Source organism: Zeugodacus cucurbitae, chromosome 2, assembly GCF_028554725.1.
Source record: "Zeugodacus cucurbitae isolate PBARC_wt_2022May chromosome 2, idZeuCucr1.2, whole genome shotgun sequence".
Lineage (NCBI taxonomy): Eukaryota > Metazoa > Arthropoda > Insecta > Diptera > Tephritidae > Zeugodacus > Zeugodacus cucurbitae.
The window spans coordinates 76397821-76419477 of NC_071667.1; the positions used below are offsets into that span (position 1 = coordinate 76397821).

At 36.2% G+C, this 21657-nt stretch overlaps 1 protein-coding gene across 3 annotated transcripts in view; it reads right to left on the bottom strand.

The window, feature by feature from the left end:
* Window positions 1-21657, bottom strand: part of LOC105211322 (hemicentin-1) — a 428984-nt gene that overhangs the window by 211178 nt on the left and 196149 nt on the right. The gene's annotated exons all lie outside the window — the stretch shown is intronic.

Sequence of the window (21657 nt, forward strand, 5' to 3'; positions counted from 1 at the left end):
GTCGCTGTAGTACCAATTTTGGTTGAAAAGACTTTGACCTAACAATGTCATAATATTTTTTTTAAAGAAAATATGAAACTATTCGCCGACAAAGTAATAAAATGCATTTGTGGTAATGTATCTTAAAATTTTCAAAACCAGTTCTATAATCTGAAGCTTCCAGGTCTTCAAAATAGGCGTTTTACTTTGAGACCAATTATTTGATAACTATTGGATGAAAGGTAATAACACTTTGAGAGTATTCTAGTTAAGGTTTGGTATTCTAAGATAAAAAAAATACATTTCATAGTGCGAACTCTCGAGTAGCCCAAGGAGCTTTTAGCCTATGGAGTATTACATCAAGAGAAAAAAATATACTAGCATTCAAAAAATATTCGAATTTTTCTACTATAATCGCATTCTTCTTTCAAATCCACAAATAAAATTAAAAAATCTGGCATTCAAAGCAGAATTATATAACGGTAAAAAAATCAAAAATCTCTTCAGTTAATCCTGGATTACTGAGGTTACGTGTTGTACATCTCGAATATTGGGGTTAGCGACAGCTCTACTCAATGTCGTAAAATACGAGTTCACCCTGGTTGAAAACAGTTTTGAGCTGTGAATACGTAATAACTCTGAAATCGTTTGTCAGTAGTTACTAGTAAAAGAAACATGGCTCCATTATTTTATACCAGCGACCAAGGAACAGTCATTCGAGTGGACTACTCATGAATATAAAACGTGGAAAGACAATTGACAAAGTTATGACGCCTATACTTTAAGAACGCATTGAAAATTCGATCTTGAAAAGTTTCACCATTGACTATTCGATTACTTATCGGAATATTCAAAGTATAAAATCGCCTGAAATTGTTAATTTTTTTTTAAGGAGGAAGTAGTGTTTTACCATGAGTAGAGAACGCAGAGTCACAAAGCAACAAAAAGTATAGGAAATTTGCATTCGAGAACCAAGAATATCTTCGGTATTCTACGGATTAATATCTTATAGACCTTTTCTTATTGTCAGATCTTAAGAAAATGCGCGCTGGAAACAAAATTTAACGAATTTGAGTTCTGACAAGAAAACACTTTGTTATGCTTTAAAACGTTAGGAACTTTTCAGCCAGCTCGGCATCTAGACCTAGTAAGATATATTGAAATTTGGCATAAGGAATTACTAAATAATTTTTTGACATTAGACATGACCAACCCATTGAGTCGAAATTTGATTACTAGTAAGAAAACGTAAAAAAATATGAGTTGTAACAACAATAAAAAAATACATATTTTCCAGTAGAACAATAACTGCTTCAAAGGGATTCCAATTCTATCACTGCTATTTTCCGCTAGCTAAAGTTCACTTTAAAACATAACACTCTCGATAACCTGTGCTGCCAACATTTACTATTTCATATTCCATATGAATGCAGTTATGATTTATGTGCTTGAGTTATATATTTATATTTGTATATACACATATAGGTTTATATATAAGTATAGTATATATATGAGTATGTATGGAATGGCTTTGGCTATTTTTGTGATAAAATGGCACAATAGCGACACATCAAGGCCTCTGCCAGGCTTTTATGCATATTTATGTTAGCCATTTACAAATATATATGTACATAAATATATATAAAACGACTGTTTTGTTTTCGGCTTTGCCAAGCGCATAGCGCCAAAAAAATTGCTGGTGGAACAGCGACCATTTTTCGGTGAAACTGCGGAGCAATGAGAGTAGCGGAGAGAAAAAATACAAGATACAGCCAGCATGAGTTTAAGCCAAAAATTAAATAGCACATAAAACGAATCTGTGCAGAAAATGCAAAACTAAAAAATACAAATAAAATACAAAAAACACAACAAAAACAAATAAGCGCACTAAGCTAAATAAAATGAATGAAGCGCAACGCAAATGAAAATATTGCAACATAAAATGTTGCCAGATTGTATGCGAGTATGTTGTATGTGTGATTTTATTTGGCAACACACAAAATGCATACAAAGTGCACATGATAATAACAACAATAACAATAAGAAAAACAACAACAACAATAATAATAACAACAATAGCAACAGCAGTAGCTAGCTGATAGAGGACATGTGAGCAGAATTATATGCTGCTGAGGAAACGCTCACATGAGGCAAATAAAAAGTCATGTTGCACATACATACACTTGCAACATGCTTGTAAATAAACATGTTATCTTGCAGTTATGTTTATTTATTTTTTTTTTTTTTTTGCTTCCCTTAAATTATTATGTTGCTTAAATTGATAACACGGAAAAAATATGCTGAACTTGGCAGTCATTTTGTATTACATACATGTTGCAAGTAGAAAAAGTTGTAAGACGGGAATGAATGAGATGGCTTTAATAAGATTATAACTCGGTTATTTCTTGTTTTTTTAATATTTAAGGAAGAAAATTTAATTATCAAAAATTTTACAAAAAAAAAATGCTAAAGCAATAGAAGGTGTGTTCAAAAAATAACGGGAATTTTCAAAATAATCCTCATTCGATATTATTATAATAAATATATATATTATACACCTTTTAATCAAAGTCAAAAATCAGTTAAGTTGACCTTGCAGCCAATCAAAAAACAACCTGTTCGCAACAGGCGCTGCCACAAAACTAAATACGCCACACTCACAACACCATTAGTGAAGTCCACTACACTTTTGACTTGCCTGACTCACCCGCTCTCCCCAAACGCAACTGGAGAAACGACCGAAATAATGCGTACTGACTGGCAACACTCATTCAACAATTTTCGTTATTTCACACACAAAACACCGCGTTCGCTCTTGACTCGCATCGAGCACTTAACTTTCTGCAGACAAGGCACTTGCACTTTTGTCACGACACTTGTTGAATTAAACTGTGTGCTCACATTCGCTTACTATATCTTCTTCTTCTTCCACTTTTCTATGCCGCAACACAAAGGAGACGCGTCGAAATTGAACTTAACCGTACGGTTGCTACAGCGAGACTGAGGTAACAGAAGGGTGGCTGGCGCATATATAAAAAGAGGAGGAAACACATCACATCAATCGAGTTGTCAAATAAACCTTAGGCAGGCTGCGTGTAATTCACATGCGCAGACAGCGGATTCGCACAATTCACAGCGCCGTGAAGTATGCAATACTCACGCAACACAAAGGTGGTTGTTTTTTCGGCGTTCTTTTGTACAGCTGAACAGCTGTTGAGCTTATCAGCGGTGTGGTGAATTTGGTTGCGTTGATGTTATCAGTGTTTTTGGGCTCAGCTAGAATGTATTGTATGCGATTTATTGTGTTTTAATGCAGATTTCTTAAAGTAGTTGTTTGGGAAGGAAGAAGCGTGGATGTATGAAAGACACAAGCACTTCTTTAAAGAACCTATCGTTGTCTTTATTATTGAAATCGTTCTCTGCTAATGTAATCAAAACAGATTTTTTTTTAAAAAAATTAATAAAAGAAAATTTTTAATTGAAACAATATGGCAACTCTTTAATTTTTTTTTTAATTTTTCACTGTGCATACTACAGTCATATTGTAATTATTGCACTCACTTCAATAAATATTTCTTAGCATTATCGTAAAATATTTTTATATGGCAACCCTACTCGTTAAAAAACATTTACTTGTTATTCCAAAAAATGTATACTAATTTATTAATTTATACATGATTTTTATTAGTTGGTAATTTTTTCATTAAAAATAAATTATAGTTGGCAACCCTATAAAATAATTTGCTCACCTAACGTATCTTACGCTATAAAACCTATTTCAAACTAAAATTCTCAAATGCTAGCAATCCAATTCAAACATTTCTTATTCTTCAATTTCAAAACCAGTCTTATACCTCACAATGTTGCCACCTAGTTCGATCCTAACACATCGCTGAAGACTATATCATCCTCTATCCTGCTTTACTTATTGTCAAATGAACATAACCTAACCTCTCACTTTCATACAACCCTAACTAACCTCACTTAACATAACCCAGAAAGTTTTATAACGGTATCCTGCTTTTGAGGAAGTGACCATTCTAATCCCAACTTATAAAAAATCTAACTAATATTTCATAATTACTTTTTAATTTTCTGCAACAATAATTATACACTTAAGTAATTTACATAATTTTTCTAAATCACCAAAATTTAACGGTACTATAAAAATCCACACAAAATGTACGAAGGCAAAAAAACTGTATTGAATGTATTAGAATAAATTAATGAAACATCATTTATTGCCGCAAGCAGACCCACACACACGCGCAAGAAGGAGTAAGGCGAGCAAACCAAGGACGAAAGCAGAAAAAAGAGGCAAAAAGGAAAATGAGGAAGAAGAGCGGCGAGAATCGAAAGGAATGACCGGCAATTTATTTCGCTACGCTTTATTGATTTGTGTAGAAATGCCGCAATTTACATGTTTGCACACAAAACAAACACTCACACACACATAAACACCAACTCACAAGCGCCCGGCGATTGTAGATTTATATGCGCTTATGAACCAGCATAAAAACGCTTAAATGGCGCACGAAGGAAAAAGGAAATATTTACCTATCCCTTTGCTGGTACACCGCATCCTTTCCCTCTCAGTTATCACCGGCCACAATCGAAGAGGTAGATTTGAAATTTATATGCCAAGCGATTATGATGCATGAACGCCAAGAAGATGGGTTACCGGCAAAGATGAAGCGGCGGTCGTTCGGACAGCATATCAATAAACGGAAACAATATTTGTTGGGGAGAGGGGGAACGGACGGCGACCTGGAGTGGACATCTTTGGATGAATGCCAACGGACATATTTGACCAATGGTGCAATGGATAGTTGGTTGTTTCTTTTGTCTAAGTCTAAGTGTGGAAAGTGGTTAAATTTTTATTGGAGGACTAGTTCTCAAGTAATGAGAAATGTAACTGGTTGGAGACTAGTGTGAAATTAACAATTTACAGAATGGAATAGTCCAATATATATTAAACATATTATGGTAGTCATTAGACTTACCGAAAAAAACAACTAAGAGGTGAGAGCTTAGATATGACTCATTCGATTATTTTGATCGTAAACTGAAACTAATAAATATAGTGTTGCCTACATTTAGGGTGGTATTTATTAGCTAATTTTAGTTATTATTAAAAAATATTAATTGTTCGGAGTAGATTTTCATTTAAGAAAATCTTTCATATCCTAATGATCTGCCACTTTTCCAAATATATGAACAACTATCCGAAAAATTCAATATTTCTAATATAACAATGCCTACATTTAGGATAAACATTATCATATTGATAAAAAACATTAAGTGTCTAAGCATGAATAATAATAAAAATATACAAAAATAATAAAATATAATAAAAATATTACTAATCTAAAATAAAGTTTCTGCTCAAATTCTTTTAGAGAACTCTCTTTTCTAGAACTATGAAGTCAGATCCCGAACGCTTTAATTAAAAGTGCGCCTAATTTTAGGCAACATCAGGATCAAAAAACCGTAATAGCTCGAGAGAAATAAACAATCTCAATCTACGTGTGAGTCTCTGGTCAACAGCAAAAAAGTTTTAAATAAAAAACTCTTACTATATTAAACTGGGTTACTTTCCTGCTCGATTTGCAAATCGTCCTTCACATAGCAGGACATCAGCAAACAACAAGAAATAAAAAACCGAAACAAATCGCATATGAAATCAGACGGAATTCGATTGAAAGACGAATGGCTGGCATGGCTAGTAAAAACCAACAAGAAGATGGACATCATAAAGTATACAAACGATACTGCTGCCAGGCGAATGGCAACATAAACCCGTATACACGAGCGCAAACACATACAGAGTCATACGTGAAGGCATGCAATGAAGATGTATGAATATGAAAAAGCATAAAATGATAAAAAGATAGAGGCATAGCGGTATACATAGAATGATGGAAATATGAATTTTAAGCAAACAGAGCTGACGCAGGTTGCCGGAGCAGTGGTTGAAGGGACGAGCTGGCGAGCGGCAGCATTAATGTTAAATTTAGTTGGAAATGCGCTCGTCTAAGGCAAATGAAAATAAACAAAGACGCACGTGGTTAAACGCTACACAGCACAACGATACAACGGCTGGAGCCCCGGGGAACTGCGGGCTTTTTGTTTTAGACAGCAGGCAGTCGCAGCGGCTGTCATGGTAATCGAAGCGACGACGACGGCAGCGCTGAGACCTTGGTTGGCGAATGCAAACACAAACACAACCGAGAAATGATTGATTTTTGGAAGATTGAAAAAATTAACCATCAAAGCATTTCGAGACAGCAAAACAAGGCAAGCCAAAGCGAATTGCGTTCAAGTGGAAAATGCTAAGGAAACTGCAGAGCGTCTTAAAGCCCGCACAATTTGCAAACTTTGATGGAGTGAAATGGAAAGCGTTGTATGTTCATAATTTTCTTTCATATTTTTGTTTTCAGCCTAAAATAAAGTTGAAACAGAGAAAAGTAGCAAACGTGCAACACACATGCTTAAATAAATATGCACAGAGACATACACACATATGTGTGTATGGAAATCGCTGGCGTGTGAGAGTAGCCCAGCACCGGTTGACTTTGATGAGTTCAAACACGTCTTCTGTGGGTATGCGTCTTTGGCAACCCTACAGCAACCGTTATTAGTTACCAAAAGTAACTTATTTGCAAACAAATTATTAGTCGAGAGTGTAGTACATATATTTTAGGTGACTGATGGAACGTAAATTAGATGAAAAGTAGGTTAGGAAAATTTTGATAGGAATAAACTTTCGCAAAATGTAGGATATTATCAATGTTTGGGGATGATAATGGAAGTAAAATGTATAGAATTTGATATATAGTTTGATCAACGCTAATATTTTCGCGATTCTATTTAGAATTCTAAGCCTCCTTCTGTGTTAATTGTCCGATTAGTTTCAGTTTAATATTTCAAAAAGCACTTTCAAACTATTTTACAGCTATTTTAAGACTATAACGTCACCAGTCCTGTTTATACTTTTCAGCTACTACTAGTTTAACTAACTTAACTTAATTTAACTTAACTTAAATTAACATAACTTAACTTAACTTAATTTAAATTAACTTAACTTAACTTAACTTAACGTAACTTAACTTAATTTTATTTAACTTAACTCAACTCCAGCATTATTTAACTTGACTTAACTAAAAACTTTAGATTTTACAATACATGTCTTTTATAATTTTAACTACACGGTTCACAATTTTCAATCCTATTGGAGCACAGCAGATTTTACTTAAAATAATTAAAATATTTATATAAATAACAAAACTCATCCCAACATATTTTAACTTAATTTAACTTAACTTAACTTAACTTCACTCGACTTAACTTGACTTGACTTTACTTGACTTAACTTAACTTAACATGACTTGACTTGACTTGACTTGATTTGATTGACTTGTCTTGACTTGACTTCACTTCGACCTAACCTTACCCAGAGTAGTCTAACGGTCGGTTAGTTATCTTACGTAATATACCATCTTTGTTTTAAATATAAACTTTATCTTTATTTAAACTTAATAAGTTAATCCTCAATCTAATTCCAATTAATATTACTGTATACAGAGACCAGGTTTCCGTTGAACAATTTACTTTATTGCCTCGAAAAAAAGTTAGATCATCTTACAACCGACATTTTCTCAGATTATACTAACGAAATTTTACAAATACTGGAAAAAAATCTTCAAAAATGTACTAATGTGGGTCAATCACTTTCCTACAGGGTCCTCTAACGCACACCCAAAACATGCAAAGAAGTCGCTTGCAAAAAACAGCAAAATTTCAAGTTAGATGAGATGAGATGAGACCGTCGTAATATTTGTATATTTATGTATATAATATGTTATGTTTGCGTAGACAAAGAGTTACGGGTTTGAGCGCAACGAATGTTTACACAAATCTACTTGTGTGTTGTAATTTGGGACCGTAATACTGGTTTCAATTTGCCGCCGTCCGCGCCCACACGCTCACCTTGCCATTTACTCTAATCAAAATTACCGAACAGAAAATGGCAAAATGCGAAAATTTACGCATTTCATACGAAATAATTTATCAATTGGAAAATGTTTACGTATGAACAAGCAACAACAAGCATAGCTACAGCTACTGCTCCATTCAGGCAGATAAAACAAATACATACAGGTATTTGCGGTTGCATAAATGACTGGGCGGCGAGTGTATGAGTGTGTGTGTATCGCTGCGACATGGCTGACTGCTCAGTGACATATCCGAAAGCTGGTGGCCCCCACAGCGCACATCCGTTGACTGGCTGGCAGCACACACACACACATATGGCATCGCTGACATAAGAAAATGCCAAAGCACAAGAAATTTATATCGATTTATTACGCTCTGATGAAGTTATGTATGTGAAAAACGAGAATTATGACAGCCGGAAATTGTAGGAAAGAAATTTATTATGGAAGTATAAAGTGTACGCTTCACTGGCGTGAACGGGTTGCCATTGCACACACACAAACACACGTTCACACAGAGATAAAGTTGATTTTATTACATCTATTTGTATATATGTATGTCTGTTTTGCGGCCGGTCGAGCCGCTTGGCTTGGCAAAGCAGTTGGCCAAAAGCCCACCGGGGAACACTTGTCGTCGTCGTTGTCGTTGTCTTGGTCGTAGTCTTCAGCGACGTCGGAGTCGAAGATAATAAATAATTTTCGGGGCGACACTCAATTCTCAGCGGCGACAGCTATGTACATATATGAGCTCATGGCCAACACTCGGCTCACAGCATACCAACGGGTTTGTGGATGTACATATGAAGGCGCAATGCGTACAGCATTACAAGCACATAACCTACAAAAATATAAATGTTTTATATTCGGCTATGAATTACTCGCATGAAATGAATAATGTAGCGAGTGTGTGTGGCAGTTTGCTGCGGGTTAAACGTTTGATAATGTGGATAATGTGCTTAGAACCATGCATAACTGCTGGTTGGGGAATCGTAGGTGGAACCGTAGCGGGTTTATAACGATAATTGGCGAAAGATTTTGAATTTTTTAAGTGAATTTGGTTAAATTTAAGGTAATTCTTCTTAATTCAAATTTTTAATAATTAAGTTAATACTCACTTTTGGTTTTTGTGAGTACTAAAATTACACCTCCAGATGCCGAAAGATAATTCCTGAACCTATTCCACTCATTTCAATCACCAAGGTACACAATATTCAAGACTATACGCTTACTTAATTTTGCTAAGACATCTCACATATTTGCGGAATAAAGCTTACTATATTTTTGAAAAACCTATAATTAGGTATATGGAAGTTGGTGGAAGTTGTGACCCGATTTTAAACATTTTTTGACCAGAGACACAGTATTAGAAGAAAAAGATTTTCTCTGAATTACATTTAAATATCTTAGAAATTTACCGATATTTTCGCTGAAAAATTACCCTAAAGCACTGTGCGATATCCATGGCCTTGAAAAGTTATAGTCCGATTTCGATAATTTTTCCACAAATGATGTCACAGCACAAATACAGTATTTGTTTAAAGATTTATTCCACTGTATTCATTGGCTCCCATTGTATATATTATAAAGTGAAGGAAACTTATTCTTCTTCTTGACTGGCGTAGACACCGCTTACGCGATTATAGCCGAGTCCACAACAGCGCGTCACGCATCTCTCCTTTTGACAGTTTGGCGCCAATCGGTTACACCAAGCGAAGCCAGGTCCTTCTCCATCAGGCCCTTCCATCGGAGTGGAGGTCTCCCTCTTCCTCGAGTTCCACCAGCAGGTACTGCATCGAACACTTTCAGAGCTTCGGAGTTTTCGTCTATGTGGACAATATGACCTAGCCAGTATAGCCGCTGTCTTTTTATTTGATGGATTATGTCGTCGAATAACACATACTGCTAATCATTCCAACGCCTGCGGTATTCGCCATTGCCGATGTCCATAAATCTTCCACAAAACCTTTCTCTCGAAAACTCCTAGTGTCGTCTCAACGAATATTGACGATTCTGCACCATAAAGTAGGACGGGAATGATGAGGGACTTGTAGATATTGGTTTTTGTTCGTCGAGAGAGGACTTTACTTTTCAGTTGCCTACTCAGTCCATAGTAAAGCAATCAGATATAAGTAAAAATTGTATAGTTGAGTTATATGGGAAGTACGCGTGGTTTTGAACCAATTTCGCCCATATTCCATCCATCAGGATCTCCAGAAAAGGTTCGGTTTATAAACCGAATTTCATTGAAATCGGTTCAGTAGTTTCGGAGATATGGTTTTTGACACAAAAGTTGAGTGTTTAATAGTTTTAGAACATACAAACAACCGTTATGTGAACAAAACTATAATACTTTCTTTGCAACATGTTGCGAGAGTATAAAAAAATCAATTTATTCCTTTTAACTCTCTCTCCGAGAATACATTTTGGAAATTAGGTCTTTTTGACGGCTTTAGACTCTTAACTCATACGTCAAAGCTAATTCGATTGTTTACTACTGAATCTTATATATAAAGAATTGTTTATATATATAGTTATATATAGTTAAAATTTACAACTAAGTGTGTAAGCTTCAAAATTTTCACAATGAAATCCGAACGAGAGAGCTTGTGTTTCATACTTAATTAAAGCTAATTAAACGACTTAAAATAGAGAGAGTTGCAATTAACTAAATAAATAAAGTGAAGATATACATATATATGTATACATAAATATATACAACCATCGACTAATTTCTTTGTCCATCAAGCAACATTTCGAATGACCTCTGAACGAAGGCAGCAGCGCCCCTCATTTACGTTACAGCTGTACACTGGAATATATGTATAAATTCAAACCGAAGCAAGTAGTCATTTGGACGGTCTATACAGACAGACAGTCAGACTGACAGTTATTTCGGTAAATCAACGAAAGATAGATGAAATACACACAGCAGATACGCGCTCTTTAATGTGGCAGCCAGGAAAGCTAAGCTGCAATTCCAACGGATGCCGGACGCAGTAAGCAGGCAATGCACTGAAGCACACACACACTAACACACACGAAAAAGTATAATGACAACGACAAGAGACAGAAGGAGCTTGCACTTGAAAGCGTCCGCGCAAAATGTCGAAATGAATAAAAGTCGCATTTGCAGTCAGCAGCTAAGGACCAGTGACAGAGTAGAGCAGAGAGGCAGAGCGGTAGGACGAGAGCGCACAGGAAGAGTGAAATAAAACTATGAAATGAACGGTGACTGACCAAATGAGTAAGAACGAGTGAATGTTTGTATGTATGTGTGTGTGTGTGTGTGTGCTTGTGCATTGTGCGGGTGAATCAACTCGACAGTCAACGAACCGAATTCAATTTAGTTTTTCGGGCCAAAGCAACAAATTGCCAAGTTGCAAAGTAATTAGCCGATTGCGTTGGACAGTCGCGCTGAGACAACGACAACGACAAAGACAGCAGCAACAGTGGTAGTGGCAGCACCAGCAATTGCCGTGGACATTGTGGCACTGGCTGCCACTGCTGATTGAGGGATGACGCCGCATGCTGTTTGGCGACTGACTGGTGGCAGAGCTGTTACGACGTCGGATAGCCGGTAGCTGGCGCATTGTGCGGGCAGCAGTCTGTTATTCATTCGTTGCAGCAACGCTAATTACCACAACGGCAACAACAACATGAAGAAACAGCAAGTACAACAATCAATTGAATGTAGCAAGTTGCAGTCGCAATGACAGTGCGGTTGTAGCGCCACTAAAGCGTGCGACAATCTGCCACTTCAACTACTACTGCTGTAGAGGAGTATATATACATATAGTAGCCTTTTGAAGGTGTATTGGCACTAGGGTGGTCCTAATTTTTTAATAAAGAAGTTGCTTAAAAGATTTTTGGATTAATTTTACACTTTTTACCGCGCTTAAAAGCCATTTATACTTGAATTTACATTTGTTGGAGGGGCGTATGAGTAACATTTAGTTTCATAGAACTATCTATCACTGCCTAAATGGTATAAGAATCAGAGGTATATCAGAAATATGCTGCTTTCAGAGTCCTTCTACGCACAGCTAGAGATCGAGGCAAAATTATTGATAAATGAGTTCGATCCCAACACAGCTCTTCTCTTCAGAGTCTTCACTAAACATTTTTAGCTTACAAGATTTAAGGCAAAATAGTCTTCCAGACTTCTGTTGGCCGTTTTGGAACTGTTTGAAGATTATGATATCAAGATTGGGTCTTAATGCATAACAACCTGTAGATATATATATTTCATGAGCTAAGAGCATCCACATAAAACTCTAGAATTGGACTATAAAATTTTATATAATTTTTTTTTTATTTTCGAATTTCAAAATAGTTTAAAATAAAATTTAAGAAGAGATTAAAGTTTCTTAAGAAAGTCCAATGCGTCTAAGGTCCCACCTAATACACCTACATACATACACATAAACCTCCCATACACCATCCATGTTACTCATACGCCATGTCATGTGTTAGCTAAAGAATTTCAGCTACAGTCATGCGCCAATAACAACAACAAAAACAAAAAGTACAACAAAAATTACGAAAATTAAAACAACAACTACAAGAAAAAATTACAACAACAATGAAAGAGTACAATTACAACAATAACACCAAATGCAATGTTACAATCTTAATTGTTGTTGCAGTCGTTTTCATTGCGGCTGCTTGTCTGGCTACTGTCGCCACTGAAGCTTGTACAACACAACCTGCACTTCACATCAAATTACCAATTTGCGGTGCACTTGTGTTGATTTCGGCGGAAGTGAATGAGTGAGAAACTCACTTGAAGCCTCGAAGTGTGTGTTGGGTTTCGGTGGGCGCAACGCATTCCCCGCTGTGTCGCTGAGCTGTAATACTTTACGAAACTCACATATGTGAGTGTATGTATGTGGCCTTTTGGAGTGATTGCATGTGTGGATATTCAATTAGAAGGCAATAAAAGGAATCGGCAATTTTGTAGACGATTCTAGCTTCGATGATAGAAATGCGAGCTGCAACGACTGCTGCTTACTAACTGTGTGGCAACAGCTGCCGCACATGTAACGAATTCTTTTTGATGCAGTCGCTTTTTCGAGCATGAACACGTGTGTGCCTCTGGTTGGGTGTGTGTGTTCACAGTGAAGTGAATTAGAAATCTCTGTAAATGAATGGTAGAAAACGATGCATGGTGCACGGACACTTTTTGTGAAATGTGATTACAACAACATGGAGACATACATACATGCATATAAGAGAATGGCAGTGTGTGGCTGCTGGAGCGGCAGGCGAAAAGCGTTAATTGGAGAGCTTTCACTCGCTTTAAGCGTAAAGTCGCACTTCCGCTCTTTAATTGTTGTGAAGGAAGTGTTGCACTAGCACATATGCGCTAGAACTTACAACTGTTTTAGAGTGTGTATATGTCGCATATAAAGATTTAATACTAAAAGTTAAATAAATACAGCTTTAAAAAAATTAATTAAAAAATGCTTAAAACAACCATTTTTATTTCGAAACTTCGAAGTTATGTTCGAAATATATAATTTTATATTTAATTTTGCAAATAAATGTTTATAAAAAATTTGGACCTAAAAGTTTGGTTTCGAATTTTTGAAGTCAATTTCGAAAAATTAATTTTTTTGATTATAAAAAAATTGCCAACTAAAATTAAGTACAAATAATTTTTTATGAAAAGTTTTAAGCAAAATGTTTGATTTCGAATTTTCGAAGTTATGTTCGAAATTTTTTTCGATCTTATATAAACAGGAAAATAAAATCAAATACAAATAATTGTTTATAAAATTTTTTAAACAAAAAGTTTGCTATCGAATTTTCGAAGTCATGTTCGAAAAATTTTTTTTTTATTTTTACAGAAAATTTATTGTATAAAATTTTTGAAAAAAAAATATGTGCACGTACGTACACAAAAAAAGTTGCATCTTTTTTCTTTAATTCACTCTAACTACCATATTTGCATAGTGCACAATAGCAGCTTTCTCTTAAAGTTTGATTTTTTTTCATTTCAAATTCAATTTTGCATTTATTTGGTAAATATTGACAATAAGGTGCAATCTCGTCGCCCACAAACAAATAACAATTGTACAATGAATTCAGATTTGCTGACTCTCTTCTCTTATACACCGACACATACATTCATACGTGCGTGTGTTTGTATGCAAGTTTATTTCGAAATGTTTATTTCGAAATTATTATAACTTTGAAATAATATGAATTTCACAAATACCACTGGCTACCGAATTTCAACAATTCTCTAACTTATGGGCGCTCAATGCATTTCAATTTCCACAAAAATACAAATATAGGGTGATTTTTTAAGAGCTTGATAACTTTTTTTAAAAAAAAAACGCATAAAATTTGCAAAATCTCATCGGTTCTTTATTTGAAACGTTAGATTGGTTCATGACATTTACTTTTTGAAGATAATTTCATTTAAATGTTGACCGCGGCTGCGTCTTAGGTGGTCCATTCGGAAAGTCCAATTTTGGGCAACTTTTTCGAGCATTTCGGCCGGAATAGCCCGAATTTCTTCGGAAATGTTGTCTTCCAAAGCTGGAATAGTTGCTGGCTTATTTCTGTAGACTTTAGACTTGACGTAGCCCCACAAAAAATAGTCTAAAGGCGTTAAATCGCATGATCTTGGTGGCCAACTTACGGGTCCATTTCTTGAGATGAATTGTTCTCCGAAGTTTTCCCTCAAAATGGCCATAGAATCGCGAGCTGTGTGGTATGTAGCGCCATCTTGTTGAAACCACATGTCAACCAAGTTCAGTTCTTCCATTTTTGGCAACAAAAAGTTTGTTAGCATCGAACGATAGCGATCGCCATTCACCGTAACGTTGCGTCCAACAGCATCTTTGAAAAAATACGGTCCAATGATTCCACCAGCGTACAAACCACACCAAACAGTGCATTTTTCGGGATGCATGGGCAGTTCTTGAACGGCTTCTGGTTGCTCTTCACCCCAAATGCGGCAATTTTGCTTATTTACGTAGCCATTCAACCAGAAATGAGCCTCATCGCTGAACAAAATTTGTCGATAAACACATTTCGAACCGAACACTGATTTTGGTAATAAAATTCAATGATTTGCAAGCGTTGCTCGTTAGTAAGTCTATTCATGATGAAATGTCAAAGCATACTGAGCATCTTTCTCTTTGACACCATGTCTGAAATCCCACGTGATCTGTCAAATACTAATGCATGAAAATCCTAACCTCAAAAAAATCACCCGTTATAAATGCATACAAAATCATATTTATTCGAGTGTATGTTTGCATGGGTGTGTGTTTTTGTGCTTTGAATGAGTCAGAATGGCTGCTTGGGCTGCAGTGGCAAGTGAGAATATTTTGAAAATTTCATATGCCACAGCAAAGCAAATAAAAATATGAGTATGAATATTTGTTTCTTGTGTGTAAAAGAAACAAGCATGCACACATACATGCAAACACTCACTTTAATAGCGCATACTATTTGCCACTATGTGCGTGTGTATATGTATATGTGAGACTCAGTGCCGTTTTCTTCTAGCTTTGTTTGGCAGCACTGTATTTACTTATATAGAAGTTTGAGTGTATGTGTGCGTCAGTATATTTACTTGGTCCACTTATTTCCGATTTGTACTGCAATCGAAATTTTACAGCTTCCAATGCGCTTTCTTACAGTTGCATGGCTACTCACACACTCACACAAAAACAAATTGAAAAATGACAAAATTGCACAATATGATAAATTGAATTCCTCTGCGCCATTCGTAGCTGAGACATTGCTACGCCTTTGTCCCGCTCCACTTTCACCTACTCTTCTCTGCACAAACATACACAGTCATAGCAGCACACAAAGCACCATATACAAATAAGCATCATGGCATACTACGTGTATGCGAATCATGGACATTCCAAACATAAATAATGGAAAAACTTTTTGCATATGAATGAGCGGAAGAAATGAGAAATCACATTAGAATTAGAATAGTTGAGAAAGGATAAACTACTATGTAATGCCAATTCATACTACAACTGTCATTTGTGTGTAGCCATTTGTATGCACGTGTGTGGCTGTATGAGTCGAGGTGTGACTGAACGTCTCACACACTTGGACTGGACTTGCCACAAATTTGTTTGTACGCCTTTCATTCGTATTCAAATTTTAGTTTGTGCTTGTAGCCCTATGTAAGTGTGTAAGTGTGTGCGTGTGATCGCTTGGGCGTGCTTTCGACATATGAACTGACGACTCTCTTTCATAATACGGTGGCAATTCAATTTGATTGAAATCGCCTGGGATTTGTAAGAATTCGACATGTGACATAACTTTTCGGTAAAATACAGTTAAAAAAGTATGTGCGTGTTTTTGCAAAAGTTGTGTGTACGTGTAGCTGGTGGTTGACCGCATACATAACTGTTTGCGGGCAGTAATGTTTTTGCACTGGTTGAAGATTAAAGCAGTTAAAGTGAAGTTATTTGAATATTTTTTTGATTTTTTTTTTGTTAAATAATTGATTATAAAAAATTTGTCTGAAAATTTTTAATTTCGAAATATCGAAGTTATGTTCGAAAAAAATATTTGTAATTTTTATTTTAATGTTTAAACTTATACAAAAAATTTAAATAAAATTTTTTAAACTTATATACAAAATTTAAATGGAAATGTTTAAACTTATATAAAAAATTTGTATGAAAATTTTTAATTTCAAAATTATGTTAAAAAAAAAATTTCTTTTTATTGTAATGTTTTAACTTAGTTTAAACAAAAAAAAATTAATTTCGAATTTTCGAAGTTATGTTCGAAAAAATATTTTTTACTTTTACAATTATTAATAATTTGTCATACAAAAACTTGTAAAAAAACTCTGAGTTTCGAATTTTCGAAGTAATGTTCGAAAAAATTATGTTGCGTGAAATCAAGGCATGAAAAATTTCTTGTTACAAATAAGCATTGCTTTGTTGGCTTGGCGGTAAAAATTTCAATCAAATGAAGAATTTAGCATCTTTTTCTTGGAACTCATATTTTAAGCTGTTTTAGTTTTAAATTTATTTTAACATTCGAAGTGCCAACCAGTATAGCATGCCTAGCTACTGTCAACATAAACGAAGTCAAAAACTAATCAAGACACCGTAAATTGCACATTGTCACTTGTCTGTGCCGGTGCACAAGCTCAACCTGCCCTTCAAACCCCCTATTTTCTATAAGCACACACACGAAGCTTGACTTTAGTGCACCTTTCAAGCAACACAACACACTTATTTCCAGTTTTCAATTATGTTTTTCTTCTTTTTGCTTTTTAATTTTCCTGAAACAAGCATTACAATTAATTTATTAGGTTCATTAACTCGTTCTAGACGCCGCTGGCACATGTCTACTTCACCAACTACATGTGTATACACATGTATAGATTGCGAATCGAGTGTATGTTCGGGGGAAGAAAAGCAAGGAAATGAAGACAATGACTATTAGCGTGTAAAAATGGCGTAACAAAACAAAAGGGCAGCTAGAAGCGGATGTAAAAGAGTAGAGTTGGACTAAATTGAAAATGCACAAAGCCGCACTAATACACAAACAAATGTGTCTTCACGCCCACCCTCCAACACTCTCCTTTACCCATTCTCTCTTTCATACGCGCTGCATAAGCTGACTCACACTCAACGGTCTCGCAAAGTGCGGGCGGAGTGTTGGCGCCGGTCAACGCAGGAAATCGACAATTTCGCTTCAGTAACCAACAATGGACGGAAGTTAATAATGGAACATGAAATGCGACAGCAACGACGACCACGATGAGTGGCGCGCACGCAATCGTGGACCAGCGTCCAGCAAAAAACTGCGCGCAGCATTTGAGAAACAAAAGTGAAAAATGAAAAGCGAAAAGCGAAAAAGGCAAAGATTAGAAGTCAAAAATGGCGCAGCAAGAAGACAAAGCCAGATTTTACTTAGTATAATGAAGCTGAGCGTTCGCTAAATGTTTGGCGCGGAGAAGGAGAGTCGTTGGTATTGCACTCTACTTAAATTTTTTATACTCCAACCTTCATGGCAGGACATCTCGCTTTGTGTTGACTGCACTGGACATCAGTCTTCTCGCGGCTGTCATTGCAAATCGGTTATTGCGTCAATATAATTTTGCTAGACAAACATTCGTTGCCTTACCTTGAGTGAGATCGAGAATGGAATGAAAAGCCTGCGGTGGATGGTGTCGACATATAGAGCGCTTCTCGTTTTTAAAGAATCTCCTAACCTCGACTATCATCAATATGGCAACGCCAACAAAACAATGCACTCAACTAATCGCTACTTTAATAGATTTAGATCCAATGTGCCATGCTATTATTATTTCAGTTAATGAAAGTGCCACAAAAGCCAGCTAACCAAGCAAACCATCAAGCGCAGCAACAGACAATGGCCGCAGACAATAGCTTATGATGGCGACGACGACACACCAGCAGCACCAGCAATAATGAGTAGAGTAACGGTAGTAAAAATTGGATGCGAAGTTCCTGAGGAATTTTTGCTTTTGTTGTAGTGAACTTTTAATAATGAAATCGCTCGTTTTTGTTATGACTTCATTTTGTTGAATATTTTGACATTGGCACGCCACTGCGCCGTTTACCAGTCAATTCAGCTATCCGCATTCGCTATTGTGAAGCTTTCATTATTGCGTCGCAAACAAACCGGTTTCTTGCGTTCGTCACTACTAATTAGGTTGGTCCACATAGAGCTGTGGGAAGGGCAGTGTCCAGTGAGGCACTATAGCGTGCATATATTAGCGGCGTTGCTAATTTTACGATGATGTCGAATTAAAATTTTATGATTTTCGAAGAGTTTGCAATTCAAAAGCGACTGTGAAAGTTTAGCTAACTGGGTTTGAGTGAATTTAACAGACAGTTTTCAAGTATGAAAAATGATTTGAAAATGTCTTGGTTTAAGAAGGTGTTGGTAGCTTCTTAGCTACAGTTTATAGCTTCTTAAAGTAGCATAAAATTAGCATAATATAATTAATGCAAGGTGTATACGCTGAACGGAATTAGACTCTAGACGAGAGGAATGAATCTCCGTCCAGTTTTTATCAAACATGTTCGATAGCGAATAAAAAGCCTAATGAACAGCCTGGAATTGGTTTAAGAATATAAAATTATCTGTTGACAACAAGGTACTCAGCACAAACGAGAGGATAATCTTGCTTCAGCAAGTGACTACCGGCTTCTAACTCTCGTTATTTAAATATTTTTGACCAGCAGTTTATTTAATTATGTAGACTAAAAAAAATGTTAGCTCCGCCCATTTTAATTCGGGCATGAGATGGTTAAAACCTAAAAGTACGTATTATCTATGACATTTTCGAATAAATATTAATATGTTTACAGAAATCAGAAAGAATTAATAGATGCAATAATTGTAACAATTTATACCAATCCGTATACCATTAAGTATACAGTATTGCAGGGGTTGTAGATTAGAAAAAAAATTGGTAATATAAAAATATTTTGTTTATACAAGTGCCAGTTTGTATAGCAGTATTATACCAGTTCTCTAATTACACGAAATTTTAAATTTAAACAAAGTGTGATTTGGGGTTCGATGAAGATAGCGGAATAAAACTTTATACCAAACGAAGTCTCATAACGGAAGCGGATATGATACAAACCGACGTCTTCTATGAACTGGAAACATTTATGTTAAGCCATGAAGCTGATGCTGCTTCCGTCACTAAGCACTTTCTGGAGAAGGGATTTTTCCTGTCCAATTTCCACTTCCGTCATTTTGACGACCGCTTTATATCGAACATCCGTTTCCGGTAAAATATTTCCGGTTGCTTCATTTCCGGTTCCGGCACATCATTCCCATATCCGGTTCCATCGGTTATCCCATATCTTGTTTCAGTTGGCTCATTCCGTTTCCGGATGTCCCATTTCCAGTTTCAGTAACCAATATGCAGCCACCCATTTCCGGTTCCGGTATATCGTTATCCATATCCGTTTCCGGATACCTCATTTCCGTTTCCGGTAACATCATATCGGGTTACCCCATGAGGTCACGCCCAGATCACGTGAGGTCATTTCAAGGTCACGTGATGTCAATTCAAGGTCACGTGATATTTTTTTTACATTTTTGAGTGATGTCTTTGGTGTCCGATGTCTTTCTCTCGGATTATGAAGTGAGCTTGTTTGTATATTTCTAATATTTTGACGTTTCAGTTTCAGATTAAGATTCTCCATCACGAAGTCTTTTTGATACCCTCACCTTTAGATATTTATATTGTATAAAACCTTGTATTTTAAAATTTCCTAGAAAGTACAGTAAATCCGCAGTTAGTATTGCGGTCTTTTGTATTCGGGCGCTTGTAGTTCTGAGAAAAAGTTTATTACTTGATTACTTCATACCAAAGAGCCCCACGACAAAACAAATATCTTAATTGATTTGTGTAATTTATTTTAATGCACGTCAGATGACTTCAATGAAAATGAGTGCATAAATTATTTATTGCAAACTTCTTTTCAATCTGCGCTTTTTGTCATTTTCCGCTTAGCTGCACACAAGGCCAACAACAACAATGGCGATATTAATGCGGACCGGCAACAAATGGCCGGCCGAACCTTGCCTACACCGCGCGGCCAAATTGTTTTGATTATTTAAAGTTGAAACAAACACATACACACACACAACGCCACCGATAATAAAATATTTATTTAACACACAGTAGGAGCGTGTGTGTATGTGTGTGTTAAATCGCCAGCGTGTTTCCTTTGCCGCTCCAGTATGGGGTGCACAAACATTTTAATTACATTAAGTGATTACACTCGTTAATTACGAAAAAATGCGCTGCCGTTCGAGCGTAAAATCCGACGCAGCCACCACAGACGCCACCGTCGCCCTCCACATCGTAATGGCCACGGAACGCTTTTGTGCTTCGCTTTCGTTATGCTTTCGTATAATGTTTTACAGCTTTTGTCCTTTCGCTTGGCTTTTCGCTTCTTCTTCGGCTGCTTTGAGTCCGCTTTGCGCGCTCCGCAAAAGGCAAAAAGTGAAAAATTATTTAGAGACTGAAAAATCGGCCAAAAGCAGCTGCTGCAGCCGTGTATATTGGATTCGCGCGCCGTGACCGCTGTTGTGCTGCCTTCTGTTGAGTTGTGTTGTGTTGCGCGGGGGCAGTCGTGGCGCCGGACTGGGTAGTTGGAAAGCAATCACATGAAATCGATGCAGGCAAGCAGAAAATATCAAAGTAATCAGCCGTTTAATTGAGATCAAAACCGCAAACCGGCTGCAGAAGAAATTAATTAAATAAGAAAATGTCGCCGGGCGGGGAGGAGAGAAGTGGGGCGCAGTGGCCACATGCCACATAAATGATCTCTCTTCAAAAACGAGGAAGAAGATGAGCTCATTTAGCTGTCATTTAACGGCGACCTCAATTTGATTAGATTAAAAAAGTATAAACATTTTTAAACTGCGCCGTAATTACATGCAAATAACGGTTTTTGTTTATGAATTTAAATGCCGTAATTATTATTGCATTTAAATTGATTTTATATAAGAAAAAACCAGAAGCTTCATTTCTCGGTTCTCTAATGTCAGTTCGGTGCTTCTTGTCCTACTCTATTTTTCCATTGATCATGAAGTAAAGGTTTCTAAAAAAAGTAAACTCATCTCTCCTACAAAACTCTCTCATAAAAATTTAGAAGCTAACTTCGAAAAGCGGAGAACATAT